The sequence below is a fragment of the Stenella coeruleoalba genome, assembly GCF_951394435.1.
Source record: "Stenella coeruleoalba genome assembly, chromosome: 4".
NCBI lineage: Eukaryota > Metazoa > Chordata > Mammalia > Artiodactyla > Delphinidae > Stenella > Stenella coeruleoalba.
The window spans coordinates 51,723,858-51,741,363 of record NC_137149.1 but is presented as its reverse complement, the minus strand read 5'-3'; the positions used below and the strand labels follow the sequence as shown (position 1 = coordinate 51,741,363).

Genomic DNA, 17,506 nt, shown 5'->3' with positions numbered 1-17,506 from the left:
CGAGACCAGGCGGCTGTTCAGCTCGCTGATACCCTAGCGCTTGTCACATAGCACTGCTAGTCACATAGCACCGGCAGAGAGAGAACCATGCAGTAGGTGAGGGCCTTGCAGAGCCCTGCCACTCACTGTGTGTGACCCTGAGCCTCAGTTTCATCATCTCAAAAATGCGGAGAATACTCACTGAGCTGTTGTGAGGCTAACTGATTAATGAGTGTGGGTGAGGTCCCGAGCAGAGTGCCAGGCAGAGTGAACACTCAGAACTTTGTGAAATGAATTGCATCACAAACAATGAACAGCCTCAACTCCACTTTGCCCCAGAGCATAAGCTCTTCATCTCAGTGCACAGCTGAGTGGACCTCGGTAAATATTTGTGCTGACAAATGAATCCAAAACACCTAAGAAGAAAGGATCTAACGTTTGTTTTGCCATGGGGAGTGTCCTATGTGATCTGTGACCTCATTAAATCTTATAATAAGGAAGTCTTCTTTCCAGTTTACAAAGAAACCGAGGCACAGAAAAATTTTAAAAGTCCCACAGTGAGACTTCCCTGGTGGTCCAGTGGTTAAGTCTCCGTGCTCCCAATGAAGAGGGTGCAGGTTCGATCCCTGCTGAGGGAACTAAGGACTCACATGCCCCACGGTGCGGCCAAAAAAAAAAAAAAAGTCCACAGTTACCTAGGGTTAGTCAGGATTTCAACCCAGGACTGCTGGTTCCAAAGCCAGAGAGGCTTTCGATAGAACTCTCAGCCAGGTGCCAAGACAGGAAGGAGCAGTTATGCTCTGGGCCGCATCAAAGCAGCAAGGCGCCGCAGGTCCAGGCTCAATGGGGGCTCTGAAGGTGTCTGAGATAGCTGGCTGGGCTCACACCTCTGCAGGGGTCACTCTTGCCTAGTCATTCAGACAGCTGGAAATGCCAGCTAAGATGCTCTAACGGCAGGCTGCTGATTCCCTACAAAGGCTCAGGCATGCCAGAGGCGTGGATTCGGCATATGCCAAGACTTTTAGTAGGCACTGGCCAGACAGAAGATGTAGCCTGAATCTGAGGCCACTGCTCCCAGGGGTGTGGCAGACACTAGCCTGTCTGGAACCCGATTCCCTTGGGAAGGGGTTTGGGGGCCCGAGGGGTCCTTGGAGCCTGTGTTCCCCTCCAAAGGTTTTCTCCCATCCCTATTCCTCCGATTCAGCTGTTCCCTCTCCCCGCCTTCCCCCAAGGTTGTACTCTAGCACTCTCCTGCTACCTGCCAAAAGGAGAGAAGGGTAAAGTCATCCCTTTTGGCAGTTTGGTACTAATACCCAGAAGAGTGTTTTCTATTGCCCAGGCACAAGATCAGTGACTATGACTGCACATCTGCTCCCTTGCCCCCGCCCCAAGCTCCTCCCTATAATTGAGCTGGCTGTACGGATAACTCTTTGGGCTCAATTTCCTGCATCCACTTGTGTACCCAATGCCAAGAGGGCCTCTTGTAGGCCAAGGAAAATAAACTGCTCAGCCTTCTCAGACCTGGGCAGCAGGGAAATGTAGGGCACCTGGAAGTCACCCAACCCCTATGCTCTGCATTGTTTGAGCCTCTCCAACCAGGATCTGTTCTGGGGCCACCTGCGATCAGAACAGCAGCAGCTCAAGGCCATCTGAAGAAGTGGGGAGAGGAGGAAGGAGGCGCGGGGCATCCTCCTGCTGAGAGACCTCAATACGCAGGCATTTTCCCACCGGGCTGTGGCCTCCACAAGCACAGGGAGAATGACCTTGAGCTCCCAGCACGCAGGGCAGTGCAGACAGTGTCTGCCAGCCAAATACTTACTGAGTGATTTGTGTCAGGCACTGCAGTAAGCCCTGTTCACAAATTAACCTGTTGAATCTCACAAGCACTTGATGTATTCCTGTCAATTTGCTTGAAGTAGTTATACCTTAGTACCAATGTTATCCCCATTCTACAGAAAAGGAAACCAAGGCACAAAGAAATGAATTCCTTCAAATCACACTAAGCCTTCAGAGACAACTCAAGCTTGGGTATTCTGACTCCAATGTTCTCAATGTGCTCAAGAAATATTATCTTTTACTTTGAAAGAATGACCAAGACTTCAAAAATTCCCAAGAGGGCAGTGGTTACTTTCCTTCAGCTTCCTCTAGCCATCACAAAGCAAAATAATCCCCAGAGAACATGGTGGTGCAGGACGGAGGCATGTGAGACAGAGAATCAATTGGCTCAGTTTTACCTTGATGAAAGGCTTTAGACTCTTGAAGATATGCACTAATAGGATTTTAAAAAGATGTTTACGCTACTGCTTTAAACTAAGGCCCTCTTACCAAACCACACCCTCCTTCATAATGTGCTTCCAATCTGTATTTATGATATTTTAAAATAAATCCTGCAATTAACTTATAACCATATCAATTATTTTGTAATTTGGGGGGGGGCAGGGGTTTCAAAGGGCTAATTTATAAAAGATAAGCATCTATAAACATCTTGCAATCTTTTTGCAGCCTTCTTTCTGTACTGTTTTGCATTTTTAAATTCACTGGGATGAATTAATTCTCTGGGATGCCCCGACTACTCCCAGCTGATACTGCCTTTCTGTCCCCAGGGTGGAGTTGGGGGGAAGGCGGGAGGAAGGCGGTGTGGAAGGTAGCTAAAAATTAAAATTTTATTCTAAATCACTGATCCTGAGATGTTTTCTTCATTAAAGTGAATTCAGGCCACATTTATGTCTGACTCACGTCTAACAGCAATAACCCAGACATCCATCCTCCCACCACTGGGGACTTGTTTCAGTGAAACAGTTGAGTGACTTAGGGTGGATTTTGGAGGGGGCAGTTTAACACCCAAACCTTTACAAAGCATGCAGTTCCCAAAGTTACAAAAATAGAGAAAGAGATCATTATCAGCTAGTTGGCCTGGCAGGGGTGAGAGATTCAAAGACACTTAACAATATGAAACAATGGTTACTGCCATGAGGCACAACTTTTTCAAGAACACTCAACTGACAACAGGTTAAAGAATTCCAGCACAGGAGCCAGGAAGGGAAAAAGTCAAACAGGGCTGGAGCAAGCAGAGCTAACACAAATCCCACAAGCCACCTCCGTGAAACCAGCAAGTTTGAGAAAGTTGCTTCTCATTAAGGGAAAAGGAGAGACTCTCTTCACCTCAGTACCAGCTACCCAGGGCATCTGAAGACTGAATTAACTCCACTCCACATGCCTCCCTTTCTGACCTGGAGATGCTTGAGCTCCCCCACACAACCACACCTTACACACAGCTCCCCAGCCCGCCAGCCTGGTACCTTGACTCCGAAAACACTGAAAAACTGTGGGCTCTGTTTTCCAGACAAGCGGAAGGTTGTCTGATGCTGCCTGCCCCGATGGGACCAGCAAACCAGGACTGTATCTTGCAAGTCACTTTAGATAAATAACCCTGCAAACTAGAACAGTAGCACGTGGAAGTCACACTGGGGGAGGCATGGCATCACTGGACAGCCACCCAAACCTGGAATTTTCAGCGAAGGAAAGACAGAAGAAAAGACAGACCATTCTGTTCCTCTTCTTGTAAAGAGGGAGAAACTGAGGTCCAGGGGCACACAGGGACCTCCCTCAGATCACACAGCTAGTTAATGACCAAAAAGAGAGTCCACTAGTCCTGATTCTACGGGGTAGGAATCCCCAAGTATGCCACTACTAAGAGTGTAGTCATAGGAGCTGAAATAATAACAACAGCGGCAACAATAAGTAGAAACAGTAAGAAGAAAAAGAAAAATCTGAAAATTTGGGGGAGGTTATGTTTTTCTCTTCCAAGCCCAAAGCCAGCGAAGTTCCTTGAGGTCAGGATAGAGGGAGATCTAAAAGAATTAAGTAAATTAAAAGTGAATTAAGGTTCTTTCAAGAGCCAGAAGGGAGGAGGAAGCGCCCTGACCCCAGCGGCGGTACTCACCAGCACTCTGCGCAGGTAATGGACCCGAGCAGGCACCCAGGTGGAGCGCGGCGCGCTGATATATATCAGGAAGGTGTTGCGCAAAAAGGCCGGCGGCAGCTGCAGTCATCACGCCCCTCGCACATTCCAGGACCGCCTGCGGCCGCCGCCGAGGCACATCTTACCCGCCGGCTCAATGAGCCCATCGTGACCTCGCCCGCTGCAACGAGGAAAGAGGCGGCCGGGCTGCGGGGAGAAAGCTCAGACGGCCCCCCGCTCCCGAAAGGCGGCCAATGTCCCCACGCCCAGAGCCCCCAGCTGCTGCACGCCCGCCCCGCCCCGTCGCAGGCCGCCCGAGATCCCAGCCAAGGCGGTTTAGGGGGTCTCCCTGTCCCCGGCTTCCTCCTCCCCAAGAACCTGAACCTTCTAGTTTAGCTCCTCTAAGGCTGAAGAGGTCAGAGACGTTGAGACATAGATAGAAGCCAACTGGAAACTCAGGGACAAATCTTTCCAAACAAAGCCAGGATTGTTCGCCTTATCAGGCTCCGGGACGCTTTCTGCCCTAGTAGCTTGGAGTCAGTAGTCAGACACTTGGCCAGCTGGAGCCCTGGGTCTGCGACAGGTCGGTGCTGGCTTAGCCAGGCTGAGAAAGGCGAGGAGGGCTGGTCTCACCGCCAGAACGTCCTGCCTGCCTGTCCCGGCTTTGGCAAACCGTGGCCCTTATTTCACCTTCCGCGGTGCCCTGTATTCCCTGTGTGACCACACATGTTTCTCCATACTGGCTTTGAGAAGACCTGTCCCAGGGAGAGCCCATCATGACACTTATCAAAGCAGCAGCTCATTTATGTGCGGAGCAAACACTTCCTCCAGGGCCCACACAATGCCTTCCTTGGGGTAAGAGTGGTTCCCTTTCCAGCTGAGGTTAGAGTGGGTAGTGAGCATGACATAGGATTACTCAGGATTTGCTGAGCCGGGATCAAACTTGGGTTTTATTCCAATACCCAGGCACTCTCCCGCTGCCAGCTGGTCTTGATTTTACATCCGAGGAAAGGGAGGCTTAGCAAGTTTATGAGTTGCCCAGTAGCCCACAACAAATAGTGGAAGTGCCCCATTGGAACTAGGTTGGTCTCATTGCAAAACCAAGAGTTCTCCCCACCGTAAGGGGAAAAAAGTCAGGAGTGCTGCTTCCAGGAATCCACAGAGCAAGGCTCTCCCTGAGGCTGAGAAGTCAGTGGTTACACACACTAACTCTGGGGTCAAACTGCCTGAGACCAGTTTCCTGTTCTGCCCCTTGCTTTTTCCCTGCCTTCATTTGCTTGTCTATAAAATGGAAATAATGAACCCCCTCTGTGAAAATGAGCTAAAATATTTATAGCACATAGAACAGTACTTGGCACAGGAAGAGTCCTCAGTACACGTTAACTGTTAAAAGTTTCACTGGGAACCTCTCGTGTTGGGAGATGAGCGGGAAGCTTTGATTAGACTCATCTGGAACCTTGGGACTCTGAGGTCATTCTCCACAGACTCAAATGCTGGTCACATCAGTCCAAGGGCTGAGACATATTGCTTGGAGAGTGGGCACTAGAAATCAAATCAGGTCAGCCTGTTCTTATTAGAGGGATAATGATTTTGCCAGTGGGCGCTGGTCTTAAAAGCCGGCCCTTGGAGACAGTGAGCGAGCAGCACCTTTCCAGGCAGTGAGTTCTAAAGCAGAGTCCACCAGTGATAGGCGCTGGCAGGTGCTCACTGGGCTCAGCTCCGCCTCCAGCCCTAGGCAGGCTGCAGATTCATCTGGGGCTGTGGGGGGCGGGGCGGGGGGGGGTGTCCCTTAATTCCCTTCCCAATTAGGGCAGGCCTTAATTGGACATTCATCCCGCTGAGCCTCCCCCAGTAACTGTGGGCTTTATATGGGGTATGGATCTGTGTTCACATTGCCTTCATATCACTCCCAAAAAGGAGCTGACAGACGGGAATTTCAAAAACTTGGAGAAGGTCTCAGGTCTCCCTTTTATGTTCCAGTTGAAAAGGCAAAATGCTGTTTCAATCAGGAGGCTTTTTTTTTTTTTTTAATGGGAAGGGATTTCATTTATAGATCAGGGATGATATCTGTTTGACTCTAGTTTGGGATTGTCGGGTTTTGTGTTACTTTGTACAGTGAAGAGAAAGGGTGGGTGGCGTATGTGCATATAACTCTAGAATCTGTCCCTTTAGCGGAACATATTTTCCTATCTGCATTCCAAATCTGATACTATCACCATTTAGCATTTTAAAGTACAGCCCATGTTTACCCGTAAACTTATAAACTACTTTCCTTCAGCATAACCTTGTTTGCCTGCTGTTGTCCTATAAAGGAGAATTGACTGAATGCCACGATATTATGAAGGTGGATCTGAGGCCCACCTAGAGATCACATAGCGTCTTGCTCAAAGCTACAACACTCTGAGCTAATATGTGTCCACATCCCTTACTGAGTCTCTGGGGCCAGATGTATTTCAGAATTTAGGAATTTACATTTTTAGAAAGATGCAGATACTCTAATGGGACCTGGGCAGCATCCTGTAATCAAACTTGTTGATATTTTTACTGTAAAAATGTATAAATATTGGTAGTAAGTGGAATAAATTTGATTTTATACATCAGGCTAGGGCATTAAATGGGTTTTTAAACTGCAGATTAGAGATCATGACTGTTTTGTTTTTTTTTTTTTTTTGGCCACAGCCAAGTATTTTACATTTATTTATAATATTTTACATATGTAGGGTAATTTACATTACCTATACATGTGTTCCATTTATCTATGCTTTTATTATAAACATTTTAATTTTTTTTAAATTTTTTATTTTTTTTGTTGCACCGCACAGTTTGTAGGATCTCAGTTCCCCGACCAGGGATCAAACCCATGCCCCCTGCAGGGGAAACATAGAGTCCTAACTACTGGACCAAGAGGGAATTCCCCATAAGCATTTTTAAACTGCAGAAAAGTGGAAATATTTTTACACTGAACACCTATATACATACTACCTAGATTTAGTAATAAATATTTTACTGTACTACTTGCTTTCACTACATATCTGTCCATCTATCAATTCTTCTATTAGTCCACTATTTTGGCTTAATTTTTCATCAGTTTACTTCAGCTATAAATTCTTCAGCATGCATATTATTAACCAGAGTTCAGTATTTCTTTCTGGTTTATTTTCTAGGTAAAATTTACGTAAATGAATGTGAATTGTACATTTTGACAAATACGTATGCTTGTGAAACTCAAACTCCTATCAAGATATAGAGTATTTCTACCATCCTAGGAAATCCCCTCATACCTCTTCCCAATCGATAAATCTAAACTCTCCCTCCCCAAAACACATGACACTTACAACTGTTTTCCACCAGAGATTAGTTTTTCCTGTTCTCAAACTCCAAAAAAAGGGAGTTGTAGAATATGTGCTCTCTTGTGAAAGACTTGACTCATTCAGCCTAATGTGGTGTGTATTAGTAGCTTTTTTACTTTTTAAATTGAGGTATAATTGACATATGACATTATATTAGTTTCAGGTGTACAACACAATGATTCACTATTTGCATAAAAAGTGAAATGATCATTACAATGAGTCTGGCTAACATCCATCCCCATACATAGTTACAAGATTTTTTTCTTATGATGAGGACTGTTAAGGTCCTTTACTGAGTGCTTACTGTGTGCAATTACTGTTGTAAACATTTTACATATACAAAGTCATTAATCCTTATAATATTATGAGCTAGATATAAAGGCTGGGAAACGGGGCCCCAGAGAAGTCAAACAACTTACCCTAATGTTATAGGACTAGTAGGTGGCAGAATTAAGATCTTAACCCAGTTAACCAATTTCAATCACAGAATCAGCAAAGTTTTTTGCTACTTTCTTACCTCATTTTCCTTATACTATACGGATATTTGGTTGCCCAGAGGACTTGTGTGATGAAAGGGATGAAATAAGACAGAGAACCCAGAAACACACATGGATACTTGCCTTACAACAATATCACTGCAGAGCAGTAGGGTAAAGGAAATCTGCAATAAATGGATATCCAAATGGGAACAAAGGAAATACTCTCCACCTATACACCCACACCCTGCCTCCGCCACACAAGAATTTATCTAGAGGTAAAAGGCAAAACAATAGGACTTCTAGAAGACAAAATAGGCAATTAGTCATGACCTCAAGGTAGGAAAAGACTTCTTCAGTAGAATACAGGATGCATTAACCATAAAGAAAAAGATATTTTGAGAGAGTGAAAAGGCCAACCAGAGCCAAGGGAAAGATTTGGAACACATATAACTGACTAAAAGCTTATTCCAAAATATGTAAAGAATGCCTGTATATCAAGAAAAAAGAATCCAACTGAAAAATGATCATGAATTCCCTGGCAGTCCAGTGGTTAGGACTCCATGCGTCCACTGCAGGGGGCGCAGGTTCGATCCCTGGTCAGGGAACTAAGATCCTGCAAGCCGCGTGGCACAGCCAAAAAAAAAAGAAAAATGGTAAAGACTACAACAGGGACTTCACAGATAAAGATAGCTAATAAACACATTAAAGGTTTATTTATCACATTGAGGGGAATGCAAGTTGAACCACGGTGAGATTTAAACCTAGTGTATATATGTCTACTCCCAGGCCTCTGCCCAAGAGAAAGGTGCACCTATGTTCACCAAAATGCATACATAAAATAGCCCACAAAATGGCTTGGATGTCCATTTCCATTCATAGAATGGAATAGTAACTGTGAAACACTCCTACAATGAAATACTATTAGGAAATTGACATTTTTTGTAGTCAAAAGTTGTCAAATAATATGCCTCAATGAAAATGAACAATTTATTTATTGTTCCATGGAACTAAATGGATAAGTCTCATCTCACAAACATAATGTTAAGTTAAAGAACTAAAGGTTCGGGACTTCCCTGGTGGCGCAGTGGTTAAGAATCCGCCTGCCAATGCAGGGGACACGGGTTCGAGCCCTGGTCCGGGAAGATCCCACATGCTGCGGAACAACTAAGCTCGTGCGCCACAACTACTGAGCCTGCGCTCTAGAGCCCACGATCCACAACTACTGAGCCCACGTGCCACAACTACTAGAAGCTCACATGCCTAGAGCCCGTGCCCCACAACGAGAAGCCACTGCAATGAGAAGCCCGCGCACCACAACAAAGAGTAGCCCCCGCTCACCGCAACTAGAGAAAGCACGTGCGCAGCAACGAACACCCAACGCAGCCATAAATAAATAAATAAATTTATTTATTTAAAAAAAAAAAAAGAACTAAAGGTTCATACTGTTTGATTCTACTTATAGAAAAGTCCCAAACCAGCCAATACTAAATCTTAGTGTTCAATAATGCACACGTTAAGTGGTAAAACTCTGAAGAAAAGAAGCAAAGACTGGGAATTCCCTGGCAGTCCAGTGGTTAGGACTTGGTCCTTCCACTGCAGGGGGCATGGGTTTAATCCCTGGTCAGGGAACTAAGATCCCACAAGCTGCGCAGCACTGCCAAAAAAGGTCAGGTAAAGGTCACTTTGGTGGGAAGGAGGGAGTAAGAGGGAAGGAACATTAGGGGATTTCTGAGGTGTTGACAATCTTCTTGGTTGTAGCTGTTTGTTTTGTGATTAAATTCTTGAGTTATGCTAATCCTGTGTATCTTTTTCTATGAATATGTCACAATTAAAAATTTCATTGGTGTTAGGGAGGAAAGCAGGGAAGAGGGTACATTCTGAGTTATGTCACTGAGTTGAATCCTTTTTTTTTTTTTTTTGCGGTACGCGGGCCTCTCACCGCTGTGGCCTCTCCCTCTCCCGCGGAGCACAGGCTCCGGACGCGCAGGCGCAGCGGCCATGGCTCATGGGCCCAGCCGCTCCGCGGCATGTGGGATCCTCCCGGACCGGGGCACGAACCTGCGTCCCCTGCATCGGCAGGCGGACTCCCAACCACTGCGCCACCAGAGAAGCCCAATCCTTTTAAAACCAGTAAGTTTGAGCCCCTTACTGGCTATGTCACATAAATGTTTAGTCATCAGCAGAGCTAGTACTTTTATGTGGCTTGCTCTGTCCAGGATGCTTAACCAATTGTTGGTTCGTCAGTTGGCCCCATACACAGAGGGCAGGGAAAGACCAAAGAGGCAGCCACTTCAAATTGATAGGTGGCAGGTTTAATAAGCTAGGGAACTCACATATGAGGCTTGTCTTGGGCAGCTGCAGGACAAGTAGATTTCTGCAGCCACCCTCCAGAATCTTAAAAGTTTATATGGAAGCCTTAAATGGGCTCAGTCCCATATACCACCCAGATGGTCTCAACAACACTTTACTCTCCCAAGGCTGTGTCCTTGGAACAGTTCCCACCGTGGGAACAGTTGGCAGAATGTACATTCCAAGGACAGGGGAGGGGGTGAGGAGCCTCCAATTGCCTGGGTCCAGCTCGTGGGTCAAATGGCGGTCACGTCCTCTCTATTACCTCCTCTAACACCAATTATGTGATAAACTTTTAAAACAGAACACACAGACTTTCCTGCCGGGAGCAAACTGAATATAACAACCTCCTCATGGCTTATTGACTTATGATCATTTTACGAAATCCAATGACAATTCCATAACTCCTTAAGCACTTCAGAGCTGTTTTTATATCCTAAATAGGTCCAGACTGCTACTGCGCTTTAAAATTTTTCCTGTGTGCATACGTGTATCTGTGTGTATATATCTGTATGTATGTGTATATATATATATATGCACACATATATATACTTTTTAAAAATTTTTAAATAAATTTATTTACTTATCTTTTTATTGTTGGCTGCGTTGGGTCTTCCTTGCTGTGCATGGGCTTTCTCTAGTTGCGACAGCTTCTCTTGTTGAGGAGCACAGGCTCTAGGCACGTGGGCTTCCTTAGTTGTGGCACATGGGCTCAGTAGTTGTGGCTTGCAGGCTCTAGAGCATAGGCTGAGTAGATGTGGCGCACGGGCTTAGTTGCTCCACGGCATGTGGGATCTTCCCGAACCAGGGCTTGAACCCATGTCCCCTGCATTGGCAGGTGGATTCGTAAATACTGTGCCTGCCACCAGGGAAGTCCCTATATATACTTTTTTGGTAATTTTTCTGCTTCTTCCTTTGCAGCATGGTGTTGGCAATTAGGCCATTCACAGGCACTTTCTGAGTTATCAGTATAACTACATGTAGCAGCAACCTCGCTACTTTATCATCATCATCATCCAACATTATTACATTGCTATTTCTAACCTGTTGTGGAATAAGAAAATAGGTCACCGCATCTATTTATCTGTTCCACTAACAGTCAATGAAACCGTGTGTCAAGCAAGAGTGAGTAAGCCTGAAAGTTCTATTCACATTCATCTTTTGCTACCTAGACTTAACAACATTTACTTAGGATAATCAGAAAACTTTCCCTTACATATTGATACTTACTGGGCTGGGTTCTAAATAGTAGAGGCCAAAAAAATAAATAAATAGTTGAGGCCGTTGGCACTAAACTCCCATTTTATTTTATTTTATTTCTTTTTTAACATCTTTATTAGAATGTAATTGCTTTACAATGGTGTGTTAGTTCCTGCTTTATAACAAAGTGAATCAGTTATACATATACATATATCCCCATATCTCTTCCCTCTTGCGTCTCCCTCCCTCCCACCCTCCTTATCCCACCCATCAAGGTGGTCACAAAGCACCAAGCTGATCTCCCTGTGCTATGCGGCTGCTTCCCACTAGCTATCTATTTTACATTTGGTACTGTATATATGTCCATGCCACTCTCTCACTTTGTCCCAATTTACCCTTCCCCCTCCCCGTGTCCTCAAGGCCATTCTCTAGTAGGTCTGCGTCTTTATTCCTGTCTTGCCCCTAGGTTCTTCGTGACCATTTTTTTTTTTTTTTTTAGATTCCATATATATGTGTTAGCATACGGTATTTGTTTTTCTCTTTCTGACTTACTTCACTCTGTATGACAGACTCTAGGTCCATCCACCTCATTACAAATAACTCAGTTTTGTTCCTTTTTATGGCTGAGTAATATTCCATTGTATATATGTGCCACATCTTCTTTATGCATTCATCTGTCGATGGACACTTAGGTTGCTTCCATGTCCTGGCTATTGTAAATAGAGCTGCAATGAATATTGTCGTATATGACTCTTTCTTAATTATGGTTTTCTCAGGGTGTATGCCCAGTAGTGGGATTGCTGGGTCATATGGTAGTTCTATTTTTAGTTTTTTAAGGAACCTCCATACTGTTCTCCATAGTGGCTGTATCAAGTTACATTCCCACCAACAGTGCAAGAGGGTTCCCTTTTCTCCACACCCTCTCCAACATTTCTTGTTTGTAGATTTTTTGATGATGGCCATTCTGACTGATGTGAGGTGATACCTCATTGTAGTTTTGATTTGCATTTCTCTAATGATTAATGATGTTGAGCATTCTTTCATGTGTTTGTTGGCAATCTGTATATCTTCTTTGGAGAAATGTCTGTTTAGGTCTTCTGCCCATTTTTGGATTGGGTTGTTTGATTTTTGATATTCAGCTGCATGAGCCCCGTATAAATTTTGGAGATTAATCCTTTGTCAGTTGCTTCATTTGCAAGTATTTTATCCTGTTCTGAGGGTTGTCTTTTCGTCTTGTTTATGGTTTCCTTTGCTGTGCAAAAGCTTTGAAGTTTCATTAGGTCCCATTTGTTTATTTTTGTTTTTATTTCCATTTCTGTAGAAGGTGGATCAAAAGCATCTTGCTGTGATTTATGTCATAGAGTGTTCTGCCTATGTTATCCTCTAAGAGTTTTATAGTGTCTGGCCTTACATTTAGGTCTTTAATCCATTTTGAGTTTATTTTTGTGTATGGTGTTAGGGAGTGTTCTAATTTCATTCTTTCACATGTAGCTGTCCAGTATTCCCAACACCACTTATTGAAGAGGCTGTCTTTTCTCCACTGTATATTCTTGCCTTCTTCATCAAAGATAAGGTGACCATATGTGTGTGGGTTTATCTCTGGGCTTTCTATCCTGTTCCATTGATCTATATTTCTGTTTTTGTGCCAGTACCATACTGTCTTGATTACTGTAGCTTTGTAGTATAGTCTGAAGTCAGGGAGTCTGATTCCTCCAGCTCCATTTTTCTTTCTCAAGATTGCTTTGGCTATTCAGGGTCTTTTGTGTTTCCATACAAATTGTGAAATATTTTGTTCTAGTTCTGCGAAAAGTGCCAGTGGTAGTTTGATAGGGATTGCATTGAATCTGTAGATTGCTTTGGGTACTACAGTCATTTTCACAATGTTGATTCTTCCAATCCAAGAACATGGTATATCTCTCCATCTATTTGTATCATCTTTAATTTCTTTCATCAGTGTCTTATAATTTTCTGCATACAGGTCTTTTGTCTCCTTAGGTAGGTTTATTCCTAGGTATTTTATTCTTTTCTTGCAATGGTAAAATGGGAGTGTTTCCTTAATTTCTCTTTCAGATTTTTCATCATTAGTGTATAGGAATGCAAGATTTCTGTGCATTAATTTTGTAACCTGCTACTTTACCAAATTCATTGATTAGCTCTAGTAGTTGTCTAGTAGCATCTTTAAGATTCTCTATGTATAGTATCATGTCATCTGCAAACAGTGACAGTTTTACTTCTTCTTTTCCAATTTGGATTCCTTTTTCATCTCTGATTGCTGTGGCTAAAACTTCCAAAACTATGTTGAATAATAGTGGTGAGAGTGGGTAACTTTGTCTTGTTCCTGACCTTAGTGGAAATGGTTTCATTTTTTCACCATTGAGGATGATGTTGGCTGTGGGTTTGTCATATATGGCCTTTATTATGTTGAGGAAAGTTCCCTCTATGCCTACTTTCTGGAGGGTTTTTATCATAAATGGGTGTTGAATTTTGTCGAAAGCTTTCTCTGCATCTATGGAGATGATCATATGTTTTTCTCCTTCAATTTGTTAATATAGTGTATCACATTGATTGATTTGCGTATATTGAAGAATCCTTGCATTCCTGGGATAAACCCCACTTGATCATGGTGTATGATCCTTTTAATGTGCTGTTGGATCTGTTTGCTAGTAGTTTGTTTAGGATTTTTGCATCTATGTTCATCAGTGATATTGGCCTGTAGTTTTCCTTTCTTGTGACATCTTTGTCTGGTTTTGGTATCAGGGTTGGTATCAGGGTATGGTGGCCTCGTAGAATGAGTTTGGGAGTGTTCCTCCCTCTGCTATATTTTAGAAGAGTTTGAGCAGGATAGGTGTTAGTTCTTCTCTAAATGTTTGATAGAATTCGCCTGTGAAGCCATCTGGTCTTGGGCTTTTGTTTGCTGGAAGATTTCAGTGCTTGTGATTGGTCCGTTCATATTTTCTATTTCTTCCTGGTTCAGTCTCAGAAGGTTGTGCATTTCTAAGAATTTGTCCATTTCTTCCAGGTTGTCCATTTTATTGGCATAGAGTTGCTTGTAGTAGTCTCTCACGATCCTTTGTTTTTCTGCAGTGTCAGTTGTTACTTCTCCATTTTCATTTCTAATTCTATTGATTTGAGTCTTCTCCCTTTTTTTCTTGATGAGTCTGGCTAATGGTTTATCAATTTTGTTTATCTTCTCAAAGAACCAGCTTTTAGTTTTATTGATCTTTGCTATCGTTTCCTTCATTTCTTTTTCATTTATTTCTGATCTGATCTTTATGATTTCTTTCCTTCTGCTAACTTTGGGGACTAAACTCTCATTTTCAAAGGACATACCATATCAGGAATAAGTCTAACAAGTTGGTGCCAATCTGGACAAGTATGTATGTGTATACACACACACACACACACACACACACACACACACACTCTTAGCCTCACAGCCTGAGTGGTGGCCAGGAGACCAGTGTGGAGATGGAGAAAGAGGTGGCTTTCCTGACATTCTGGCTTTCTTTCTGCTTCCATCACTCATTCCTACCCCAGGGCCTTTGCTCTTGCCATCCCCTTTGCTGGGAACACTCTCCCAGATTTTCACAAGGACACTCCATTTTATCATTCAGGTCTCAGAGACCTTCTCTGTTTCTATGAGCATTTCCTTGGTCCACAACCATTGTCACCCTATTTTTACTTCCTTCACAGATTATTGTATGGCTTCTTTTTTCAACAGTAGACCTCCAAAGAGATAGCTTTTTCCTGGCTGAGGGATTAGAATTGGGGTCCAAATTTCTCCTTAAATATTTCACTTTTGACTTAAACATTTTTTAATGAAGAGGATTTAAAGTTTAGAATAGGGAATTCCCTGGTCCAGTAGTTAGGACTCCATGCTTTCAATGCCAGTGCCCGGGTTCAATCCCTGGTTGGGGAACTAATATCCCACAAGCCACGTGGCACAGCCAAAAAAAAGAGTTTAGAATATATAATTTTTTATCACATTTGAACTTTAGCCTGAACGCCATCCAGGAGGCTTTCATCTCCCTTCTATTCTCCGTTGATTCTGGGACCAAGAGGCCTGGTTGGAGATGCCAAAGGAAGAGATGTGAGTGATTCCCAAGCACCCCACCCACACACACAGAAAGATCTCCTAACAGGCCTTTAGGGCATCTCATATTCCCATCATGTGTAACTACACCCTTCAGAAAATGAAAGGTATAGAACCCAATGTGGGTGGAGCTATGGAAAAGAAAAGGGGAGCATATGTATTATCTTAGGAGACAATGCTGACAGTGTGACAGTAGGGCTTAAAAATGGTCTTCGGGACTTCCCTGATGGCGCAGTGGTTAAGAATCTGCCTACCAATGCAGGGGACATGGGTTTGAGCCCTGCTCTGGGAAGATCCCGCATGCTGCGGAGCAAGTAAGCCCATGCGCCACAACTACTGAGCCTGAGCGCCAGAGCCCATGAGCCACAACTACTGAGCCCATGTGCCACAACCACTGAAGCCCGTGCGCCTAGAGCCTGTGCTCTGCAACAAGAGAAGCCACCGCAATGAGAAGCCTGCGCACCGTAAAAATAGCCCCTGCTTGCCGCAACTAGAGAAAGCCTGTGCACAGCAACGAAGACCCAACACAGCCAAAAATAAATAAATAAATAAAATTAAAAAAATGGTCTTCTAGGTATCCCTTGGTGGTCCAGTGGTTAGGACTCCATACTTCCACTGCAGGGAGCATGGGTTCAATCCCTGGACCCGCAAGCTGTGTGGCACGACCAGAAATAGATAAATAAATTAATTAATTAATTAATTAATTTTTAAAAAATGGCCTCCTACTCTGCTTTAGCTCCTAGGCCTCATGACCTTTCCCCAAAGCATTATGTATTTAGATGTTCCTAAAGACAATGCTTATGGTGACAAATAATTGGAAACCATTTAAATGAATGTATAATGATTTCAAACTTCACAACCTTTTTCACGTCGACATCTATTATAATGCTATAATATAGTCTAGACGCTGTATTTACATACATAACAAAATCCTTATATCCAGCCAACTGTGAGCCATCGGGGTACTACTGAAAAAGCAGAGAATAGCTACAGAGAGAAAAAGATTGGAAGACATATACCAGCTTTAGTAGAGATCATCTGAGGATTTAATAATTTATTCTTATGGATATATATATCCATATATACTAATTTTGAAATTAGAAATAAAAGTTTCATTTTTATCCATCATCCATCCATTTATTCTGTCACTCATTGACATGGACAAGTCATCTAATCTGAACCTCTGTTTTCTTACCTGTTAAATGGGGGCAACATTTAGACCTGCCTTACCTAACTCATAGACGATGAAAATTTAGTAAGATAACATAAGGAAAGGGCTTTGTAACTGTAAAGAGTTACACAAATGTATGATAGTTGGACTGTTTCAACATCATATACGCGTACACAAATATTGTTGTGTTCAATAGGTAGAAAACAGGGGAGTCTCTCTACATCCCCAATAATCTCTACCAAACGTGTACTTGTGCATTGACAAGGATTGGAAGTGCATTTGGAACATTTTTATCAGTTACATGCCCTTGGCTTTACCTGAAAAGCTGCTGAAATTCATAAAAAATTATAATAACACAAACTCTAGCCCTTTGGGCACCTATTCTCATGCAACCCAACCCGAGGTTATGTTAAGGGGAAGCCTGGCCTGTGCCAAAATGATGCTGTCCTATCTCTTCCTTCTGAAATGCATCCTGCTTTCACCCACCCTGTTACCTACCTCACACTTTACCAGCTAACAGAGAAAGGCTTTCAGAGTTTTTTGCCCATAAGTAGTGTCCTCTCCCACTGTTTCCTTCTTGAAAGATTTATTTCCTAGAAATCCAGCAGCCTCCCCAAATGTCCCTGCTTTCCCGCAAACCCCTCCCACCCCAATGTCCCTGCCTTTGGAGGAGGAAGACACACCAGGGGTAAGATATCTTATCTTTAAACGGTGCTGCTGTTTTTAGAGGTCATCATCAGTCCGGCTTAGTTGTTAAGGACACAGATAAAGTGCCTGAGCACACAGTGGGACAGGAGTCACTCCCTCAGGGGCAGGCCCCAGGCAGGGATAAGACAGGTGTGTTCTGTGCTAGTCTGGACAGGGAAGGCCCAGGCTGGGGCTCGGCTCCAGATGCTGCATAAGAGACTGGCACTGGTACTGCCA

The 17,506-nt window shown here is 43.6% G+C and overlaps 1 protein-coding gene across 3 annotated transcripts in view; it reads right to left on the bottom strand.

Annotated features, from left to right (window-relative positions):
- The window catches only part of SLC34A2 (solute carrier family 34 member 2), a 158,506-nt gene that overhangs the window by 19,457 nt on the left and 121,543 nt on the right, over positions 1-17,506 (bottom strand). The window contains exon 1 of one of the 3 annotated variants that reach the window (XM_079919655.1): positions 3,923-4,061. The exons of the other annotated variants lie outside the window; for them this stretch is intronic. The gene's annotated coding sequence lies outside the window, so the exon portion shown is untranslated. Of the gene's footprint in view, positions 1-3,922; positions 4,062-17,506 lie in introns of those variants that run through there. 3 annotated transcript variants of the gene reach the window in all.